The sequence below is a fragment of the Megascapheus bottae genome, chromosome 37 (assembly GCF_031878675.1).
Source record: "Megascapheus bottae isolate mThoBot1 chromosome 37, mThoBot2.hap1, whole genome shotgun sequence".
NCBI lineage: Eukaryota > Metazoa > Chordata > Mammalia > Rodentia > Geomyidae > Megascapheus > Megascapheus bottae.
This window is the reverse complement of record NC_143545.1, coordinates 390,622-410,339: the sequence shown is the minus strand read 5'-3', so window position 1 is coordinate 410,339 and position 19,718 is coordinate 390,622. Positions and strand designations below refer to the sequence as shown.

Here is a 19,718-nt window from a genome sequence, read left to right as displayed (position 1 = left end):
CATTGCACTTGCTGGCAAGTGCCATTTCTTTTGCTCCCCCCTTCCAGTGGCCATAACCGTGGCCTAATGGGATATCATCAGGATTCTTCAGCTCCTAGTCGTTGGACAGGAATCCTCCCTCCTCCCCTCTCCTTTCTTTTTCCTTTTTTCCTTTCTCTCTCTTTCTCCCACCCTTTCCAAGTCCTCCCTGATGCCAGGCATTGCTCGATTCTGAGATGGGAAAGGCCATGTTCTCTTCCCTTCAGGGATGTCCAGGCTAGTAAAAACAATTTTAAAAAAATGATTCCAATTGGGTGCGGTGACTTACACCTGTAATCCTAGCTACTGAGGAGGCTAAGATCTGAGGATTGTGGTTCAAAGCCAGCACAGGCACTAAAGTCTGTGAGACACTTATCTCCCATTAACCACTAGAAAAAAAGAAAAACAACCCATAAATGGTGCTGTGGCTCAAGGGGTAGGGCAGTAAGCTGAAGACCTCAGGGACAGTGCCTAGGCCCTAGTGGTAGAGTGCTTGCATAGCATACATGAAGACCTGGGTTCAAATCCTTGGTACCACATACATAGAAAAGAAAAAACAGAAGTGGTGCTGTGGCTCAAGTGGTAAAGCCCTAGCCTTGAGAAAGCACAAGGTCAGTGCTCAGGCTCTGAGTTCAAGGCCCAGGACGGGTTAAAAAAATGATTCCAATGCAAGGCCATATTATCTGACAGCTTCAGTGTCAGTCGGACCAGAGGCTGGAGGCACCTAGATTCCCAGGCCACTCACTCTCAGGCTTCTCTATCTGTATGATAGGCTTCTGTGCCATAGGGATTCCAGCCTGACCGCTAGCAGGGTGTTAGAAATGAAAGTGCTGTCAGCCACCTGTATTTGCCTTTCAGGATGCTCTGCGCTGTGCTAGGATGTGCTAGGATGTGGTAGAGAGACAAGAGAACAACCAAGGCACCTGAGTCCATCAAACCCCCAAGGAGCCAGGTGGGAGGGGCCTGGACGGGGGAAGACTCCCAGCCTGGCCTCCAACCGTAGATCTGCCTGCCTCAGTGTCCAGAGAGCTGCAGTTACAACTGGCTCCTTTGCTGGAGCTTTTTGTTGTTGTTGTTGTCATTGTTGTTTATTTTAATCTTATTTTGTAGTTGTTTTGACTGAAAGGCCTGGAGTCAGCCTGGAGGACAGACAGATACTTAATTCTATTCATTTGTGGCCTCCAGAACTGTCCCTAGCCCTGGGCTGGTCACCAGGCTGCCCTTCACAACCAGCAGTGAAATGAAGTATCCTGACAGGTGCAGGTACGCAGGAGGTATGAGGCCTCCCTCGGTCCCCATGGTGCTCGGGGAGCCCTCTCCCAGGGCCAGAGACTCCTCGCAAGTGGACTCGGGCTTCTGGCTGGCCTCTGAAAGCTGCCTCATCTCTTCCACCTGGCAAAAGGCCTTTTCTCTTGTCTCTCATCAGTCAAGCCAGGCAGGGCTCATGTAAATGCTGGGGCATAGAACCTGAGCGGAACTCAGATTCTAGCTGTGCACAGGGCTTTTGCTAAACCCCGGCTGCTGTGATTCCAGACACCCCCTCTTCCTTCCTCATTCCTTCCACCCCTCTTCTCTTTCTCCTCCCCTCTCCCCCTTTCTTCTCCCATGACAGAGGTGTCAGGTTTCAGTAGTCCGTGTCCTGGGAGATCACCAGATCTCTCTGCCTTTGCCTTTCTTCTCGCAGCCAGGATTACACATTCAGAGCCAGTTGGCTCTCTAGTGCCCAGCTGCTGCAGGGCTGAGGGTGACACCCGCTCTCTAACTTGGGCCACCCAGCCGGAAGGTGACATGGGTCACACAGGATGGAAGCGTCCCAAGTTACTCTTTTCTCTTCTCCATCTGGTCTTCCACCGTAAGGACTCTCAGGACTTTCTGCTAGGAGTTCTGAGAGCAGAGGGCAATCCCATAGCCCTTGCTATGCTGAGGCCCACACCCGTGAGCCCAAGATCTCTGGTCAGGTGTCTGGCTATCAGAACTCTTGCCACTCAGACTAACAGAAGCATCTCCTATTAATATCGAGAATTGTCAAGCGCCAGTGGCTCATGTCTGTAATCCAGGAGGCTGATATCTAAGGATCATAGTTCAAAGTCAGCCCGGACACAAAAGTCTGTGTAACTCTTTTTTTTTTTTTTTTTTTTTTTTGCCAGTCCTGGGCTTGAGCTCAGGGCCTGAGCACTGTCCTTGGACTTTCTCAAGGCTAGAGCTCTACCACCTGAGCCTCAGCACCACTTCCGGCTTTTTTTTGTATGTATGTGGTACCGAGGAATCGAACCCCGGTCTTTGTGCATGCTAGGCAAGCACTTTAACCACTAGGCAAAACTCCCAGCCCCTCTGTGTAACTCTTATCTCAAGTGAATCACCAGAAAAGCAGAAGTGGCTTTGTGGCTCAAGTGGCAGAGCACTAGCCTTGAGCTGAAGAGCTCAGGGACAGCGTCCAGGCCCAGAGTTCAAGCCCCATGACCAAAAACAACAAAAATACCCTGATTCACAAACACAAAACTAAAGCCAGGACTGCTGGCTTAAGCCTATAATCCCAGCTATATGGGACATAAAGATGGGCGGTGGTGGGGGCGGGAGGGGGGGTAGAATACAGTTTAAATCCAGCCTAGGCATCAAAGTTGGAGAGACTGGAGCTCAAATCCATGGCTGGGCCCTGTGGCACACACTTGCTATTCCCAGCAAAGGAACAAGTACCATGGCTTGGAAGTCTGAGATCCCAAGTTCAAACTCGACTACTGCCACACACATGATACAGTTCTAACATAAATTAAAAAGTAGATGTAAAGCAGTGAAGCTGGACAAGATTGCTCCTTGGTATGGCTGTGCAGGAGGGGGTTGCATTGGAAAAGTGTGGGAGTGGTGGTGAACACGCCTTCTTCATGCGCAGGGGAGGCCACGTCTTCATGACCTCGTGCTATCTCGGGTTGATGGGACAAGCCTGGCCAGGCCTGCCTGCCCCCCCCCACTCACTCTGGCAGAGCCCATGCCGGCCTCCACAGCCAGGCTCATCTGGGGAGCCTGCCCCACCGCAGGAAGGCTCCTGGGCCAAGAATGAGGCTCCCTCCCTCCCTCCCCACCCCAGTCCTAAAGCTTGGGTGCTGACTCTGAGCTTCTGTGCTCCATGTTCGCTAGCATTCTGAGCCATGGCTCCAAATCTAGGCTTTGGGGGTGGTTAGTCAGAGACAGAATTCTCTTAGTGTTTCCTATAGGTGCTGGCTTTGAGTGTGAACCATGATCCTCAAATCTCAGCCCCCTGAGGAAGCTAGGATTGCGGCCTGGGCCTGGGAAGTATGGGTTGGTTTCGTTTCGTTTTGTTTTTCTCATGAACACTGTGGACGCACAGGTGCCAGCACAGAAGCATCTGGAGGGACACCCTGCAGCTTCCTCTGTGCAGGGCTGGATAGAGTCTGCACCTTGGGGCAGAGTTGAGGTGCTTCGTGGTCATTTGTGGCTTATTTTTGGAAGGCAGGGCTCCTGGATCCAGCCTTCCTCTTCCATCTCCCTGGGTGCTGGGTCCCCAGCCAGGAGACCCACAAGAGCCCCATCCTCCCCCCCCCCCCATCCACCTCCTAGGCCCAGCTGTGCTTCTAGCACCTTCAGGACAGAGGGGAGTCAGGAGCAGAGCGGGAGGTCAGATTTCCCAACTGTCTGCGGGATGTAGTCTTAGGAAATTGCACCCTGGGCCCAGTTCTACCGTTCAGATGAAACCCAACACCCAGGCAAGGCAGGATGCCCAGCTTCAGGCTCCTAAGGGCAGAAGCTGATCTTAGCCTCAGACACCCAGCACAAGCCCTACTACCCCGGTCTCGTGGATCCTCCCCTCCCCTCCCCTCCTCGCTCCACCCTATTCCCTAGGCTTAACTCCTGGTCTCACTCTGCTGAGGAAATAGTGCGCAACTTCCCAGGGTTAGGAGAAATAACTTTCCTAAGAATGTCACCAGCTGCAGACGCCCCTGTCATAAACTGTCCCCCGCTCTAAGCCGCTAGGGCTTTTATCCCCTCCTCGTAGCTACTCATTACCCAGCTTAATTAGGCCAGGAACTGCTCTGGCAGAGGACACACGCGGCAGGAGGTGAGGCTGGAGGAGCAGCTCTCTGCAGCCCCATTTCCTGAGACTGCACTGGGGGCTGGGAGGCCGGGCGAGGCGGCCTCGGAGGTGCGGGGTCTGGGTGGACAGCTTCCGGGAAGGAGGCTGTACAATCCCGCTCCACAGGCCCTCCTGGGAGCTGAGGGCCGCACTTGTTTACAGGAACCAAACGGGATCAGAAAGCTTAGAAGTCCCAGCCCCACACCCCTGTCCTCCCCTCTTTCTCAATAGCTCCTCCCTGACCCTACCAGTTCTTGAGGGTGTGGGTAGGTAGAGACCGGCACTGCTCACACCCTCCATAGTGTCTCCTAGGATTTCTGCCCAAAGGTGCAGGTTGAGATGACCTCCATCTCCACCCAGCCCCCTGACCTTCACCCTGAACTAGCCTGGTAGACCAGGTGGCATGCTGGGCTTTTCCCAGAAAGATGGCATGCAAGGTCTCCCTCGGGTTTAATTTTATCCACTTGTGGGGCTTTGTGGAACATTGGCAGGGAAGGGGAGTAACACTTCAAGTGTCCATAGATGGGAGATAGGATTAGCTGATACTATGATCAGGTAATTTATTTCTCTCTCTCTCTCTAACCACCCCCCCCCCGGCCTTTTGTGCTAGTATTGGGGTTGACCTCAGGCTCTCATGCTCTGAGCTCTACCATTTGAGCCTCAGCACCACTTCTGGCTTTTTTTCTATGTGGTACGGAGGAATCGAACCCCGGTCTTCGTGCATGCTAGGCAAGCACTCTACCACTAGGCCACACTCCCAGACCTCATACGCTTGACTTTTTTTAAAGCTCAGAGCTGGAGCTCCACCACTTGAACCACACCTCTGCTTCCCAGTTTTTTTCTGGTTAACTGAAGTTGGATGCTCAAGGATCTGTTTGCCTAGGCTTGGTTTTGAATTCAGATCTCAGCCTTCTGAGCAGCTGGATGACAGGCGTGAGCCCGTGGATAACCCATTTTATTGTTGTAAAGGTCGATTTCCCAGCTACGAAAGTGAAGAGAGTAACCTCCTGGCAGAGGTTATTTTTTCCATATCTTTTTTTCCTTCAGATGCTGGGTTATCTGGTTTTTGCATGTGTATGCGTGATGCAGACCAATTTGGTAGCTCGCTGTGGAACTGAACAGCTTCTATCTCAGTCTCTCAAGGAGCTGGGACCACCGGGCCTCTAGCAGTATTGTGGTCGTCAGGACTATGGTTTGGGCTTCTGAGCCACTGAGAAAGAAAGCCAGTCCTGACTAACTTGCTTCACCCCCACCTTTTCCACTTACTAAGTTCTCTGCAGAGGTTTCAGGATGAATGAACTGAGGCTCAGCCAGGGTGGGGAAGTCCAGTCAGGGGCAGCCCGTCTTGTCTGGAGTCTGTAGCCTGGGCCAGGCCTGCCCTGTCCAGGTTGTTGGGGCTGCCTCTGTTTTTGATGTCCCCAATAACAGACAACCAGCCCAGGGCAAGGAGGGCAGCCAGTGGATCACCTCTCTCCAAGAGAGGAGAGTGAAGTCTTAGCATCAGCATGCCATCCAAGAACGGTGGTGGTAAACAACTGCCTTCTGTCCCCTTGGACCCCATATCCGTTGACCTATAAATCCTGGGGCTACCCTATGGCTTCTGCTTTGCCGCTTCCACTGGTCAGTGTTCACTGAGAAAATGAGAATGTCCTGAAAGATGACCCCATTTCCTCCTCTTGTAGCAAGACAAAAGAAATGTTTAGTGCTCAGACAGATAGCTGATGGTGATGTCATTTATGACTAGTATTTATTCATTTATTTGCTTGCTCTGATTAGTGCTAGGAATGGAACTCGAGGCCTCTTATGTGCTTACGCTCTTGATCTACTCCTGAGCTACATCCATAGCTCTCCAAGTGCTGTGACTTGAATTTTTTTTTTTCTTTTTGCCAGTCCTGGGGCTTACACTCAGGGCCTAAGTGCTGTTCTTGGGCTTTCTCAAGGCTAGCACTCTGCCACGTGAGCCACAGCACCACGTCTGGCCTTTTCTATATGTGTGGTTCTGAAGAATTAAACCCAGGTCTTTATTGAATGCTAGGCAAGCACTCTTCCATGAGGCCAAACTGCCAGTTGTGACTTGAAGTTTTAAGAAGTGCTCTCTTGGGGCTGAGAGTTTGGCCCGGGAGTTTGGCACTCTACAGTGCCTGCCTAGCATGCACGAAGACCCTGGTTCAATTCCTCAGTACCACCTACATAGAAAAAAGCTGGAAGTGGTGCTGTGGCTCAAGTAGCAGACCCTCAACCTTGAGAAAGCTCGAGGACGGTGCTCAGGTCCTGAGTTAAAGCCCCAGGACTGGCAATAAATAAATAAATAAAATAAAAGTACTCTCTCATGCTGGGCACTGGTGGCTCAAGCCTGTAATCCTAGCTACTCAGGAGCCTGAGATCTGAAGGTTGTGGTTCAAAGCCAGCGGCAGCAGAAAAGTCCCCATGAGACTCTCATTTCCTATTAACCACTCAAAAACTGAAAGTGGTGCTTGTGGCTCAAAATGGTAAAATGCTACCCTTGAGCACAAGGACGCCTAGGGTCAGTGCCCAGGCTGAGTTCAAGCCTTCAATACTCCCCCCAACCCCCAAAAAGTACTTTCTCCTCCCCCATGGTGTTGGGTTTTGAATTCAGGCCCTCCTGTTTCCCATGCAAGGTTCTCTATCATCTTTCTCCTCTTGATCTGCCCTAAGACTGTACCCTGCCTCCCCCAGACCCCTGTCCCTTGATTGGTCTGTGGATCAGGGCAGTCCTAGACTTGCTTCTCTGGCAAGGGGTTTCTCATTTGAAATACAGCTAAAACTAAAACAGTTCCTGGCTGGAGCAGCCAGAAGCGGCAGAAACCCTGGAGCTGGCTGGGAGTTTGGTGTAGTGGTGGAGTGCTTGCCTAACATGCATGAAGACCCCGGTTCAATTCCTCGGTACCACATCCATAGAAAAAAACCGGAAGTGGTCCTGTGGTTCAAGTGGTAGAGCTTTAGCCTTGAGAAAGTCCAAGGACGGTGCTCAGGCCCCGAGTTCAAAGCCAGGTTTGGAAAAAAGAAAGGAAGAAAGAAAGAAAGAAAGAAAGAAAGAAAGAAAGAAAGAAAGAAAGAAAGAGGGAGAGAGAAAAGAAAAGAAACCCTGGGGTTGTAGCCCTGCCCTGGGGAGGGATCTTAAGTCAATTCCCAGGAAGGCCCCAGGTTTCCCCCTGGGAAGGTATGTGCCTAGCTGGAGCTGTCAGGAGCCAGTCTGTGGGGCGGGGTGGGGGCAGGCTGCCCAGGCAGTGTCAGGGTTTTTGAACAGCGCTGAAGGGGATGCAGGCCAAGGAAGGGAGACCCTGTTCCCCACCCCCCTGACAAGGTTGCTGTGGTGATCAAACCCACTCCTGGGACAGGCAGGCATTCCCACCCCAGCACCCTTGCAGGCCTTTGCTGGGGCTCCTTTCAGCTTCCCCAGCAGGCAACATCTTCCCCGCCGACTCCCACAGTGCTGGAGACTGAGCCTCCTTCGCCCAGGAGCTTGGGGGCAAACATCTGCTGCCTGCATTGTTTCCTCTTATCTTGGGGCTGGGACCTAGCTGGGCTCTCCAGCCCAGGCAACCGCCAATCGCATGCCCCACAGCAGCCTGGTGAACCCTCCTCCAGGGTGACCTGGGAAAGCTGAAAACCCCCTTTACCAAGACCGCAAGGAGGTCTGGGGTGTCAATCACAAGCCAAGTGGGAGGGGGGAGGGGAAGAAGAGGAGGAGGAGGAGAGGGGGGAGGAGGAGGAGGAGGAGGAGGGCAATGGTTCAGTAACATTCCCCACCCCACCCCACCCCCAGCTCCTACCAGGCTTCTAGGCTGTTGGCTGTGACACCGTCACCTTTTCCCTCATTCCCCTCAGGGTCTCCTCCAGTGTCACTGAGAGAAACAGCCTGCAGTCCTGGGTTGTGGGCCGGCCTTTATCCTGGCTTTCTGTTGCACCTGAGTCACTGTCACCCTGAGCTACAGAAACAGCACATGGGTGTATGGGCACCAGCATTCACCCGCTGAGGTACTTAGGAAATGCAAAACTTTGATTCAAATTCTTTTTTTTTTTTTGTCAGTTGTGGGACTTGAACTCTGGGCCCGGGCGCTGTCCCTGAGCTCTTCAGCTCGAGGCTACCGCCCTACCCCTTAAGCCACAGTGCCACTTCTGGTTTTCTGGTGGTTAATTGGAGATAAGAGTTTCACTGTCTTTAGTGCCCAGACTGGCTTTGAACTGCAACCTTCTCATCTCAGCCTCCTGAGTAGCTGGGATCGCAGGCGGGAGCCACCTCGCTCAGCTCTGGTAGTAAGAGTCTTCCAGACGATCCTGCCTGAGCTGGCTTCCAACCTCCATTCTCAGATCTCAGCCTCTAGAGTAGCTAGGCTGACAGATGTGAGCCACCGGGGTCGAGCTTCCCCTGCCCCTCCTCACCCTACAGTGAATTGGAGATAAGAGTATCAACGACTTCCCTGCTGTGGCTGGCTTCAAACCTCATCCTCAAATCTCAGCCTCCAGACTAGGTAAGATTACAGGCCTGAGCCACTGGTGCCCAAGTTAGCAATCTTTGCTTTCCCAGCTCCAAACCCATTGTTTCCCACCCCGACTCTCTCCAGGGAAGCCCCCCTTAACCAGGGTGGCCAGCACTCCTCAAAACTAATCCCTCCCAAACGCTGTCTTCCAAGGCCAGGTCTGCACAACACAAACTGAGGGAGAAGATCGGCAATTATCTAATGACCTCACTTGCCGCAGACAGCCAATTAAAATATCCTTGACACGGCATTCCCCTTCACTTTGTTTAAAGCCAAACTCCAAAGAGGCCTGCCCTTCACAAAATCTGCCACACCAGCTAGATGACAAGGGTGACAATAACCCGTGTTTATCTCACTAGCAAGTGACAATCGCGGCACCCTCTCAGACTGGCTGTTATACCCCACATAAAAGACAACTAAATGCAGCCACAACCAAACAACCAACAACAAAAACACCACACGCGCGCAAACTACTTTGTTCTAGTTGTTGGTGTGTAATTGTGAGCTGGAGTCCATCCTCAAAATAATTTTTTGTAGCCAAACATGATGTCTACAATCCTGCTCTGCAAAAATCAATCCAAAAACTAGATTTGGAGCACTCTGTCTTGTTCTTCCCTCATGATCACAGTGAGAATGGGCTAGAGTAAAAACATCCCTAAAGCAAAGCGAATGCGCCCCCTCCCCCCCCCTCTCTCTTTTGTGCCCACCCTGTGGTTTGAACTCGGGGCCTGGCTGCCGTCTCTGAGCTTTTGTGCTCAAGGCGAGCACTCTGCCACTTGGGCTGCAGTTCCACTTCTGGTTTTCTTGTGGTTCATTGGAGATAAGAGTCTCAGAAACTTTACTGCCTGGGCTGGCTTTGAACCTTGGTCCTCAGATCTCAGCCTCCTAAGTAGCTCTAATTATAGGTGTGAGCCTCCTGTGCCCAACAATATTCTTCTTCTTCTTCTTTTTTTTTTTTTTTTTGCCAGTCCTGAGCTTGAGCTCAGGGCCTGAGCACTGTCCTTGACTTTCTCAAGGCTAGAGCTCTACCACTTGAGCCTCAGCACCACTTCTGGCTTTTTTCTATGTATGTGGTACCGAGGAATCGAACCCGGGTCTTCGTGCATGCTAAGCAAGCACTTTAACCACTAGGCCAAACTCCGGGCCCCCCAACAATATGCTTTCTGTCTAGCCAACCCCCATGTTAGGTTTACCTATTAAGATGGCTTTATTTATTTATTTATTGCCAGTCTGGGGCTTGAACTCAGGGCCCGGGCACTGTCCTTGTGCTTTCTCAAGGCTAGTACTCTCCCACTTCCAGCCTTTTCTGTGGATGTGGTAGTGAAGAATCAAACCCAGGGCTTCATACATGCTGGGCAGGCATAGTACCAGGAAGGCCTTGCTCCTGGCATGGCTTTATTTATTTATTTATTTATTTATTTATTTATTTATTTATTTGATGGGGAGGGCTAGATAGGGATCAAGCCCAGGGCCTCTTACTTGTGTGTTACCAGATGGCTTCAGACTCCTGGGTACTCTTTGTCTCAGCATCCTGGGTGCTGGGAGTGTCAGGGTGTACCCACACACGCAGGCTAGGGTGCTGGATCATCTGGAGGCCCTACAAGGTGGAGAGAGCTGAAGCTCGTCTCCTCAGTGCTGGGTGATCTTCCCCAGGCTTCCTAAGCCTTGCAGAGAGCATGTGTGAAAATTGGATGAGCGCACACCATGGATCTGGGGCCAGCATCTAGGTGTTGTGATCTTAACTCCTTCCAGCCTTCACCGCATCACTGTGGAGAAACTGGCTGGAGAGGGGGCTAGCCTCAGGACCGCCCTGGCCCTGTGGGTTGCGTCCACACTCCTTGGTGGCGAAAAAGAGGCTCACCCTGTCCCAAGCAGCGCCTGCCTGTGATTCCTTCAGATATATCTTTATGCTGGCTACTTCCTTGTTCCCTGAAGCTCAGTCACCTTTCAGCTCACCTCATCTTTTTTTTTTTTTTTTTTTGCCAGTCCTGGGCTTGAGCTCAGGACCTGAGCACTGTCCTTGGACTTTCTCAAGGCTAGAGCTCTACCACTTGAGCCTCAGCACCACTTCTGGCTTTTTTCTATGTATGTGGTACCGAGGAATCAAATCCGGGTCTTCATGCATGCTAGGCAAGCACTTTAACCACTAGGCCAAACTCCCGGACCCCCGATCATTTTTTTTATAAGCAAGAATACTGGAAGTTAGTACTTTGGCACTCTTTTCCCCCTCATGACCTAAAACCATTTTGTGGGCATGAACCATCCACACTTTTTTACAAGGGGCAGTACATTTCATCGATAATCTAATTTACTTGATAGTATTTATTGCGTAGTCCACAGTGTAGCTGGTTACTTTGTCTCTGCAACCCATGTGGAAGCAGCATGCTGGACTAGGCAGATAGCCATCAGATGCATTGAGGGCTCCGGAGCCGCCCTGCCTGTGCCCCGTGCATGGCGGAGGAGACACGGTTTCCTCCCTTTCAGTCTCTGGATAAAGACTTCCGTGTAGAAAGGTGCAGAGTTTGTCCGGTGTGTGTAGCTGGTAAGGCCAGAGCCCCCCAAAGGCCGAGCCCCTTCCCCCACAGTAGCCCTCTAGCTGGAAGCCAGTGTCCAGCGGACAGGCCAGTAGCCAGAAATAAAGGGAATCATAGCACATGAAAGTCGGAAGGCCGCTTTGTCCACGGAGGGAAAGAGCTGGCAGAAAAGTCCAAGTCCACACTCCCAGAGTTGGTGTGGACTAAACATCACCCAGAGATCTGCTTCCTTGATAACCCATAAATCAGAGAGTGCCTCAGATAAACGACCTGGTTTAATTACCTCCTTACTGCTATTCCTGAACTGGTCCATTTTCCCAGAGTTGCCTTGTCTTATCACAGATCCCAGCGGTAGAAAAGCCCTAAATGAGGCTCACTAACGATGAACAGATGAGACGTTGTCAACTCCATGACAGTGTGCAGCTCCTTCCTGGGCAGTCCAGATCTGCTCCTATGGAGTGACCCAGCCTCTGGTCGCGGAGCTTCAGGATCGGCCATGCCAGCACATTTCCTTCCTGCCCTCCTGTTTGTGCACGCGCCCTCAACTAGAAATGGCTCCGATCCCACCAGATTTGTGTCATTCACTCCCGTGTGGCTCGTGAGGGCCCAGCCAGCCGCACAGCTGGCTCCCCACTGGAGATACCAAAGTGCTGCACCTTCTGCTTCTGGTGGCCTTCATTCAGCATTATTCCTGTCTTTCCACTCAAGCTCAAAAGGGCCTTGAACCATCTTCCATGCAAGCCAGCCATGCAGAGGCGGCTCCTCCTCCTCCTCCTCTTCCTCTCCCTCCTCCTCCTCCTCCTCTTCATCCTCCTCCTTGGTCAGTCACAGGGCTTGAGGGCAGGGCCTGGTACTGTCCCTGTGCTCTTCAGCTCAAGCCTAACACCCTGCCCTTTGAGCAACAGTGTCATTTCTGGTTTTCTGGTGGTAAATTGGAGATAAGAGTCTCAAGGACCCTACCTGGGCTGGCATTGGACCGTGATCCCCAGATCTCAGCCTCCTGAGTAATTTGTGTCTTTTCTTTTTTGTCAGTCCTGGGGCTTAAACTCAGGGCCTGAGCACTGTCTTTGGACTTTCTCAAGGCTAGAGCTCTATGATTTGAGCTATCGCACCACTTCCAGCTTTTTCTATGTATATGGTACCAAGGAATTGAACCCAGGTCTTTGTGCACGCTAGGCAAGCACTCTACCACTAGGCCAAACTCCTAGCCCTAGCTAGTATGTTTATTGAAGGCTCAAACAACTAAAAGAAAAGCACCAGGCAGGGCCTGGACTTTAGCCTAGTGGTAGAGTGCTTGCCTAGCATGCACAAGGACCCGGGTTCGATTCCTTGGTACCACATACATAGAAAAAAAGCCAGAAATGGTGCAGAGGCTCAAGTGGTAGAGCTCTAGCCTTGAGAAAGTCCAAGGACAGGGCTCAGGCCCTGAGTTCATGGCCCAGGACTGGCAAAAAAAAAAAAAAAAAAAAAGAAAAGCACCAGGCAGGGTAGCACACATCAGTAATCTCAGCAGGTGTGTGGCAAAGACCCTGTGTCTAGAGCAAGCAGAAAGGTAACTGCCCCCCTATGGAATAGTGCTGGGGAGAGAGAGGGAGAGGAAGAGAGAGAAGAGGGGAGGGGAGGGGAGGGGAGGGGAGAGGAGAGAGACGGGCTAGGATGACAGGCTTGAGCTACTAGCACCCAGCTCATTTTCTAATCATTTCAAGTATCCTAATTTCGTCTTACACTCAGATCAGAAGCCTCGGTGCCATGATGGCATTTTTCAGCTCCTTTCACACCGAATCCTGTGGCTGGATGATTGACGCTGTCAAGTTGTCAGGTGGTGCTGGGCCTCTCGGACACCTCTCCTCGGTGACCCTCCTAAGGTAATGATCTGGGGTTAAGGCTTAGCAGAAAAACAACTACACATGGTTATAGTCACTTCCCAAATGACGAGATTTTAATGAGCCAAGGAAACTTAATTATTTCCCAAGTGTGCTTTCTGGTTTATTTGGAAAAATTACACCCAGATGTAAAGAGTCCGAGGTTCAGTATTCTATCATTGCATTCATCCATTCCCACCCATTCCCTGCTTCCTGGCAACAAGAGTCCGCAGCTTGCTTCTCTCCCTCCCTCCCTCCCTCCCTCCCCCTCCTCTTTCTTTCTTGCCAGTACTAGGACTTGAACTCGGGGCCTGAGCCCTGTCCTTGGACTTTCTCAAGGCTAGAGCTCTACCACTTGAGCCACAGTGCTACTTCTGACTCCCCCCCCCTCCCTCCGAATGGTAGCAGTTACAGAACGTTTTGCCGCTCTAGGGCTTGGCAAGTTGCGGTAAGTGAACCTGTCTCGTTTATTAAGTATGACTCAGAATGAAGTTGAGGAAACTGTCAAGGAGGTTAGGTCACACAAACAGAAAACCTAACACGACCTTATCCGTCTCTGGGTCTGGCAAGGCCATCTGCACTACCTGAGTTTCCCCCAAGGCCCAGTGGGTGGTGGGCAAGCTCAGCCACCTCTCCTGTCCTGGGTGCTTTCTATCTGGAGTCTGGTGCACACTTACACTTTGGGTACTTTTTCAGGCTTCAATAGCCCTTTTCTGTTTGTTTAAACTAATGTTCTTGGATTTATAGGTATTGTTATGACTCACTTTATTTCTTATAAAACTGAACTTTCTTAAAACAGTTGTTTTGGACTGGGCACTGGTAGCTCATGCCTATAATCCTGGCTACTCAGGAGGCTGAGATCTGAGGATCACAGTTCAAAGCCAGCCTGGGCAGGCAAGTCTGAGACTCCAATTAATTACCAGAAAACAAGAAGTGGTACTGTGGCTCAAAGTGGTAGAACAGTAGGCTTGAGCAAAAGAGCTCAGAGACAGTGCTAAGGTCTGAGTTCAAGTCCCACGACCAACAAAAAAAAAAACAAAGCAATTGTTTTTTTAGAATTTATTTTTAAAAGTAGGATTTTGTTGGTTTTTTTTTTTTCAGGGCCTTGCGCTTGCCAGGCCAAGTGCTCCTACATTGAGCTAAATCCCCAGCTCCCTAAAACTAGTTTTTGTTTTATTTATTTGCTTTTTTCCCTCAGCCACAGGGCTTGAACTCAGGGCCTGGGCACTGTTTGTGAGCTTTTTCCACTCAAGGCTAGTACTCTACCACTTGAGCCACAGCTGCTCTTCCAGTTTTCTCGTGGTTAATCGGAGACAAGAATCTCCAGGACTTTCCTGCCTGGTCTGGCTTTGAACCTTGATCCTTCGATCTCAGCATCCTGAGTAGCTAGGATTACAGGAGTGAGCCATTGGCTCACCAGTTTTAAGTTCACACACACACAAATGAAGCAGAAGGTACAGCACACAAGCACATAAATGCCGGTACCCAGCCCCTTTGCTCCTTCTCACCAAAGTATAAATTCCTTGGAATCAATAAATAAGCTACACTGACACCCTTATCACAGGGCTCTGGTTGCCATTAGAATTCATTTTCTCCCCTATCCCTCCCTCCCTTCCTTCCTTCCTCCCTTCCTTCTTTGCTCCCTTCTTCCCTTCTTTCCTTCCCCTTTCTTCCTCCCTTCCTCCCCCCCTCCTTTCCTCTTTCTCTCCTTTCAAGCACTGCAAACCCGCACACTTGCCACTCAGGCCCTCTCTAATGGGCAAGGCACCCCGGGCTCTCTGCCCTGTGGTGGTCTGAACGTGTGCCCGTTCCTTGACTGGCTCCTTCTGGAATGGAAACTGTGTTTTTTTTAAACCAGTCCTGGGACTTGATCTCAGGACCTGCACAGTGTCCCTGAGCTTCTTTTGCTCAAGGCTAGCATTCTACCCCTTGAGCCACAGTGCCACTTCTGGATTTTTCTGTTTTTATGTAGCATTGAGGAATCGAATCCAGGGCTTCCTGCATGTTAGACAAGCACTCTACCACTAAGCCACACTCCCAGACTGTGAGACTTATCTCCAGTTAACCACCAAATAACTGGAAGTGGAGCTGTGGCTCAAGTCGTAGAGGAGTCGAGTAGCATTTAGCAAAAAGGTCAGGGACAGTCCCCAGGCTTGGAGTTTTTAAGCCCCAGGACCCAGGACTGGCACAAATAAATAAAGTGCCAATGCCTTTGGCTCTAGTTTCAGGTTAATACTGACTGTCAAGTTCTTAATCAAACAGATGAAATGAAGCCAGGCTGTGCCCCATCCCCCACAGGGAAAGAAAGTGGCCGATGGAGAGTGATGTCTGCCCTCCCCCACCTCCAAGAGAGCTAGTTTCAGATGGCCTCCCTCCTCCCAGAGGCGGCCCTGGGAGCCCTTAATTGGCACACCTGAGGGTAGGTCATGCCACGTCAAGAGGACTGGGTGCCAGGGTGCCTCCACCGCTGCAGCCGGTGACAGCACATTGCCTGTCCCTCTGGCCCCAGTGTGGAAAAACACCAGGCTTCCCTTCGCTTCCCAAGACATTGGGGGACTGGTGGGAATTTACTAGACTACTAAAAGCAAAGGGAAGCCAAAGAGAAAACAAACAAAGACACACAAAGACCCTGGTCCACAGATAGCAGGCAGGCTTCAGAGCTTCCATGACTGGGTCTCATCCACCAGCCATTTCCTGTTTTCTGAGGCCTTTCCTTGGAAGGTCCCTTCACCACCAGGGGCTCCTCTGCTGTCCGTGGTGGGCTGGAATGGGGAGCATCTCCAGCTGACCTTAAAACTATGAGAAGGGCCCCAGGCTTTGTTCTTTCCTCTTTCCCCTTACCTCCCTACTTCAGAACCAAGAACGCTTTTCCTGCTTAGTATTTTCTGTGCAAAGACTTCCCAGGCTCTAGCCTGGCTGTGCATTTGGCCTGGCCCCTCTCTCTCCCTTCTCCAGTCCTGCCATTTGTCATCCACTGAGGGCCGGTCAGCCTGCATCGGCCGTTGGTCCATCTCTGAAGTGTTCATAACATCCACAGAGTCTAGGCTACCTGGGCAACCTTTGTTTCCAGACGTGGTAGGAGAGCCCATGGCTTTGAGGAGCTCAGAAAGAAGCCTGCGACTTGAATTGGAGAGTTAGAGAGGGATTTGTTTCTATGCCATACCCTACTCACAAAACCCCTCCAGGCTGAAGTCATCCTGCTTTTTCTTTCCCTGTCCTGTAGTGTGTGGGATGGAACTCAGTGCCTTTTGCATGCTAGGCAAGCTGTCTGCCCCATCCCTCATACTTCCTTCTGTCCTTCTCTCCCTCCCTCCCTCCCTCCCTCTCCCCCTTTCTTCTTTTCTTTTCTTTCTGTCTCTTTCTCCCTCCCTTTCCCCCCCCTCCTTCCCTCTCTCCTCTCTCTCTTTTTCTTTCTTGTGTCCCATCTCATGAGCATTTCCCACCTGAGCTGACTTTGAACCACAATCCTCAGATCTTAGCCCCTGAGTACCTAGGATTACAGGCGTGCCAAACACTAGTGCTAGCTTATCCCTACATTCTTTTCCTTTCTTTATTTTGAGGTATTGGGGATCAAAGTGTGTGCTTTACCACTGAGCTACCCCGGCTGCCTAAATGAATCTTTAAAAAAAAAATATATATATATATATTCTTTTTTCTTTTCTTTTCTTTTTTTTTTTTTTTTTTTTTGCCAGTCCTGGGGCTCAAACTGAGTGCTGTCCTTGTGTTCACTTGAGCCACAGCACTACTTCCGACTTTTTCCTACGTATGTGGTACTGAGGAATCGAACCCCGGTCTTCATGCATGCTAGGCAAGCACTCTACCACTAGGCCACACTCCAGTTTTAATTTTTTTTAAATACCAGTCTTAGGACTTGAACACAGGCCCTAGGCATTGTGAGCTTTTTGCATAAGGCTAGTGCTCAACCACTTGAGCCACAACTCCTCTTCTGGCTTTTTGATAGTTAATTAGATAAAAAAGTCTCTTGGATTTTCCTGCCTAGGCAGGCTTTAAGCCTTGGGGAGCCTCAGATCTCAGCTTCCCCTTAGCTAGGATTCCAGGAGTGAGCCATCAAGAACCCTGGCCTGGCTCCAAGTTCTTGCTGTTAACTTCAGCTCTGCTCTCATTCTGGTGGAGTCGCATACCGGTTTCCACCACATGTACGCACGCACCTGTCGGGTTGCTTTCCTGGGACTGTGACGCTGGGTCTTAGCCTGCGGTTTTGAGTCCCCGCGGGGACAGAATTTCAGTTAAAATGGAAATCTTGCCTCTTTCATTTTGATTTGACTTCAAGCAAGACAGATGGTAGAGAGCGGGAGGGAAAAGGAGAGAGGAAAGGGAGACCTCTTCTCCTCGCCAAGCCCAGATCTGGCACAGCACAGAGGCAGGACAGTAGGGGGCCAGTCCTGGTCCAGGAAAACTGCATCTCCTGTGAAGTCCTGACCTCACCCACAGAGGCACACCGCGCTGTGTAATTATTTCCTGTTTGCCTTCCCTCGTAAATGAAGGCTTCTGTGCTTGTATTTTTTTTAAATTTAATTAATTAATTTATTATTATTATTATTATTATTTTTTGCCAGTCCTTGGGCTTGAACTCAGGGCCTGGGCCCTGTCATTGGACCCTTCTTTTTTGTTCAAAGCTAGCACACTGCCACTTGAGCCACAGTGCCGTTTTCAACTTTTTTTTTTTTTTTTTTTCCTGTGTATGTGGTACTGAGGAATGGATCCCAGTGCTTCGTGCGTGCTAGGCAAGCACTCTACCACTAGGCTAGCTCCTAGCCCTGCTTGTATTTTTATTTTAACCATTTTATTTTGGGTGGCGTTGGGAATGGGTCCCCGGGCCTCTGACTTAGGAGGCTCCAGCTCTGTGACTCTTTAACAGATTTTCTTCTCATTTCTAGGATCTTCATGATGGTTGTTGAGAACAGAAAGGAGAAAAATTCCTTAATTATACCAAGTTCTACACTACTTTCCTTTGATACACTTCCTTTCACTTGAGAAAAGTGGTGCAGGTTTGTTCTCCATATGTCAGAAAGTTACATACTTTCTCCTCTTACAATGGTCTGACACACACAGGGTACCCATAGCTCAGACCTGTAGTTCAAGCTCTGCTGGAGGCTGATATGTAAAGAATCACAGTCTAGGCCAACCCAAACACTAGAAGTTTGCTGAACTCCATCTCCAACAGAACCAGCTAAAAAATCAAAAACAAAAACAAGGCTGGAGGGGGGGGAGGGAAATGGGTACCAAGACATGTGAAAGGGTATCAATGTATGTGAATTAATGCACCTTCTATCTGGCAAATATCATGTAACCCTTTTACTAATTACAATAAAAAATAAATTAAAAAAAAAAAAAAAAACAAACCAAGGCTGGAGGCACGGCTGGGAGATTAGCAGCCTAACAACTATGATGCCCTGAGTTCAAATCCCACTGCTGGGCTGGGAGTATGGCCTAGTGGTAGAGTGCTTACTTAGCATGCACGAAGCCCTGAGTTTGATTCCTCAGAACCACCTGAGTACCAGAAGTAGAGCTGTGGCTCAAGTGGTAGAGTGCTAGCCTTGGGCAAACACAGCTCAGAGACAGTGCCCAGGCCCTGAATTCAAGCCCCAGAACTGGAAAAACAAATCACTCCCACTAGGAAGGAAAACAAACATATTGTCTCATCTCTTTGACTCTCTGTCTCTCCCTTCCCAGCCCCTTGCAGTTCTGGGGTTTGAACTCAGGGCCTCTCTACCACTTGGGTCATACTCAGTCCTTTTTTATTTTAGAGATAGGGTCTCAAGAACTGCACTCATACTGGCTATAAACAATTCTCTACCTACCCCTGTCTCCTTAGTAGCTGGGATTGTAGGTGTGGACCACCAAGCCTGGCTTAGTCTGCTTTATTCTCTTGCTTAAAAATCTTTCAAGGGGCCAGGAGTTTGGCCTAGTGGTAAAGTATTGCCTAGCATGCACAAAGATGTGGGTTTGATTCCTTAGTACCACATATATAGAAAAGGCAGAAGGGGTACTGTGACTCAAGTGGTAGAGTGCTGGCCTTGAAGAATGCCCAAGGACAGTGCTCAGGTCCTGAGCTCAAGCTCTAGGACTGGCAAGAAAAAAAAAATCAGTAGTCCTCAGGTATCAGGGTAAAGCTTAGCTGAACTCTGAACTTGGTGCAGAAGGCCCCTTACGCTCTGGGCTTCAGTTCATACAGCTAGGCTATTTCTACCAGACCCAACAGAAAGACCACACAGCAGTCACCCTGAACTACTTGGCTGTGTTTATACCATTGTGTCTTTGTTTCCTCCTTCTCCATCCAGCTGGCACCTTGTCCGTCAAGCTCCACTGGCACATCTGTTGCCCAGGAACTGAGCTCTGGTGTCGCCCTTTAGTTGGGCTACTCTTCTGGGTTCCCTTGAGCAATGTGCTTTAAGACTTAAAAAGTCTAATCCTTGATTTATATGGCTTGACATCCTTGCTGGACTTTAATTGCTGAAGTGCATGGGCCCTGGTTTATTGAGCTTTGTAAATCTACACTGAGAGCTGAATACCATACCTAGCACAGAAGACTAGAAGTCGATGTTTTTTTTCTGGTGTGTGTGTGTGTGTGTGTGTGTGTGTGTGTGTGTGTGTGTGTGTGTGTGTGTGTGTGTGTGTTAGGTTTAAGAGTTGCTCTAGGTGCTAGGATACAAAAATTGAACAATACATGACCTGAAGTTGTGGTCAACGGTAC

The 19,718-nt window shown here is 50.2% G+C and overlaps 1 long non-coding RNA gene across 4 annotated transcripts in view; it reads left to right on the top strand.

Annotated features, from left to right (window-relative positions):
* LOC150041930 (uncharacterized) overlaps window positions 1-18,329 on the top strand; it is a 37,692-nt gene extending 19,363 nt beyond the window's left edge. For 2 of the 4 annotated variants that reach the window (XR_016533670.1, XR_016533673.1), the window contains exons 3-4: window positions 12,873-13,006; window positions 17,902-18,328. This is a non-coding gene — a long non-coding RNA (uncharacterized LOC150041930). Of the gene's footprint in view, window positions 1-7,954; window positions 8,105-8,516; window positions 8,599-12,872; window positions 13,007-17,901 lie in introns of all 4 variants that reach the window. The other 2 variants (XR_016533672.1, XR_016533671.1) reach the window with 2 other exon arrangements.
* Window positions 18,330-19,718: the final 1,389 nt, after the last annotated feature.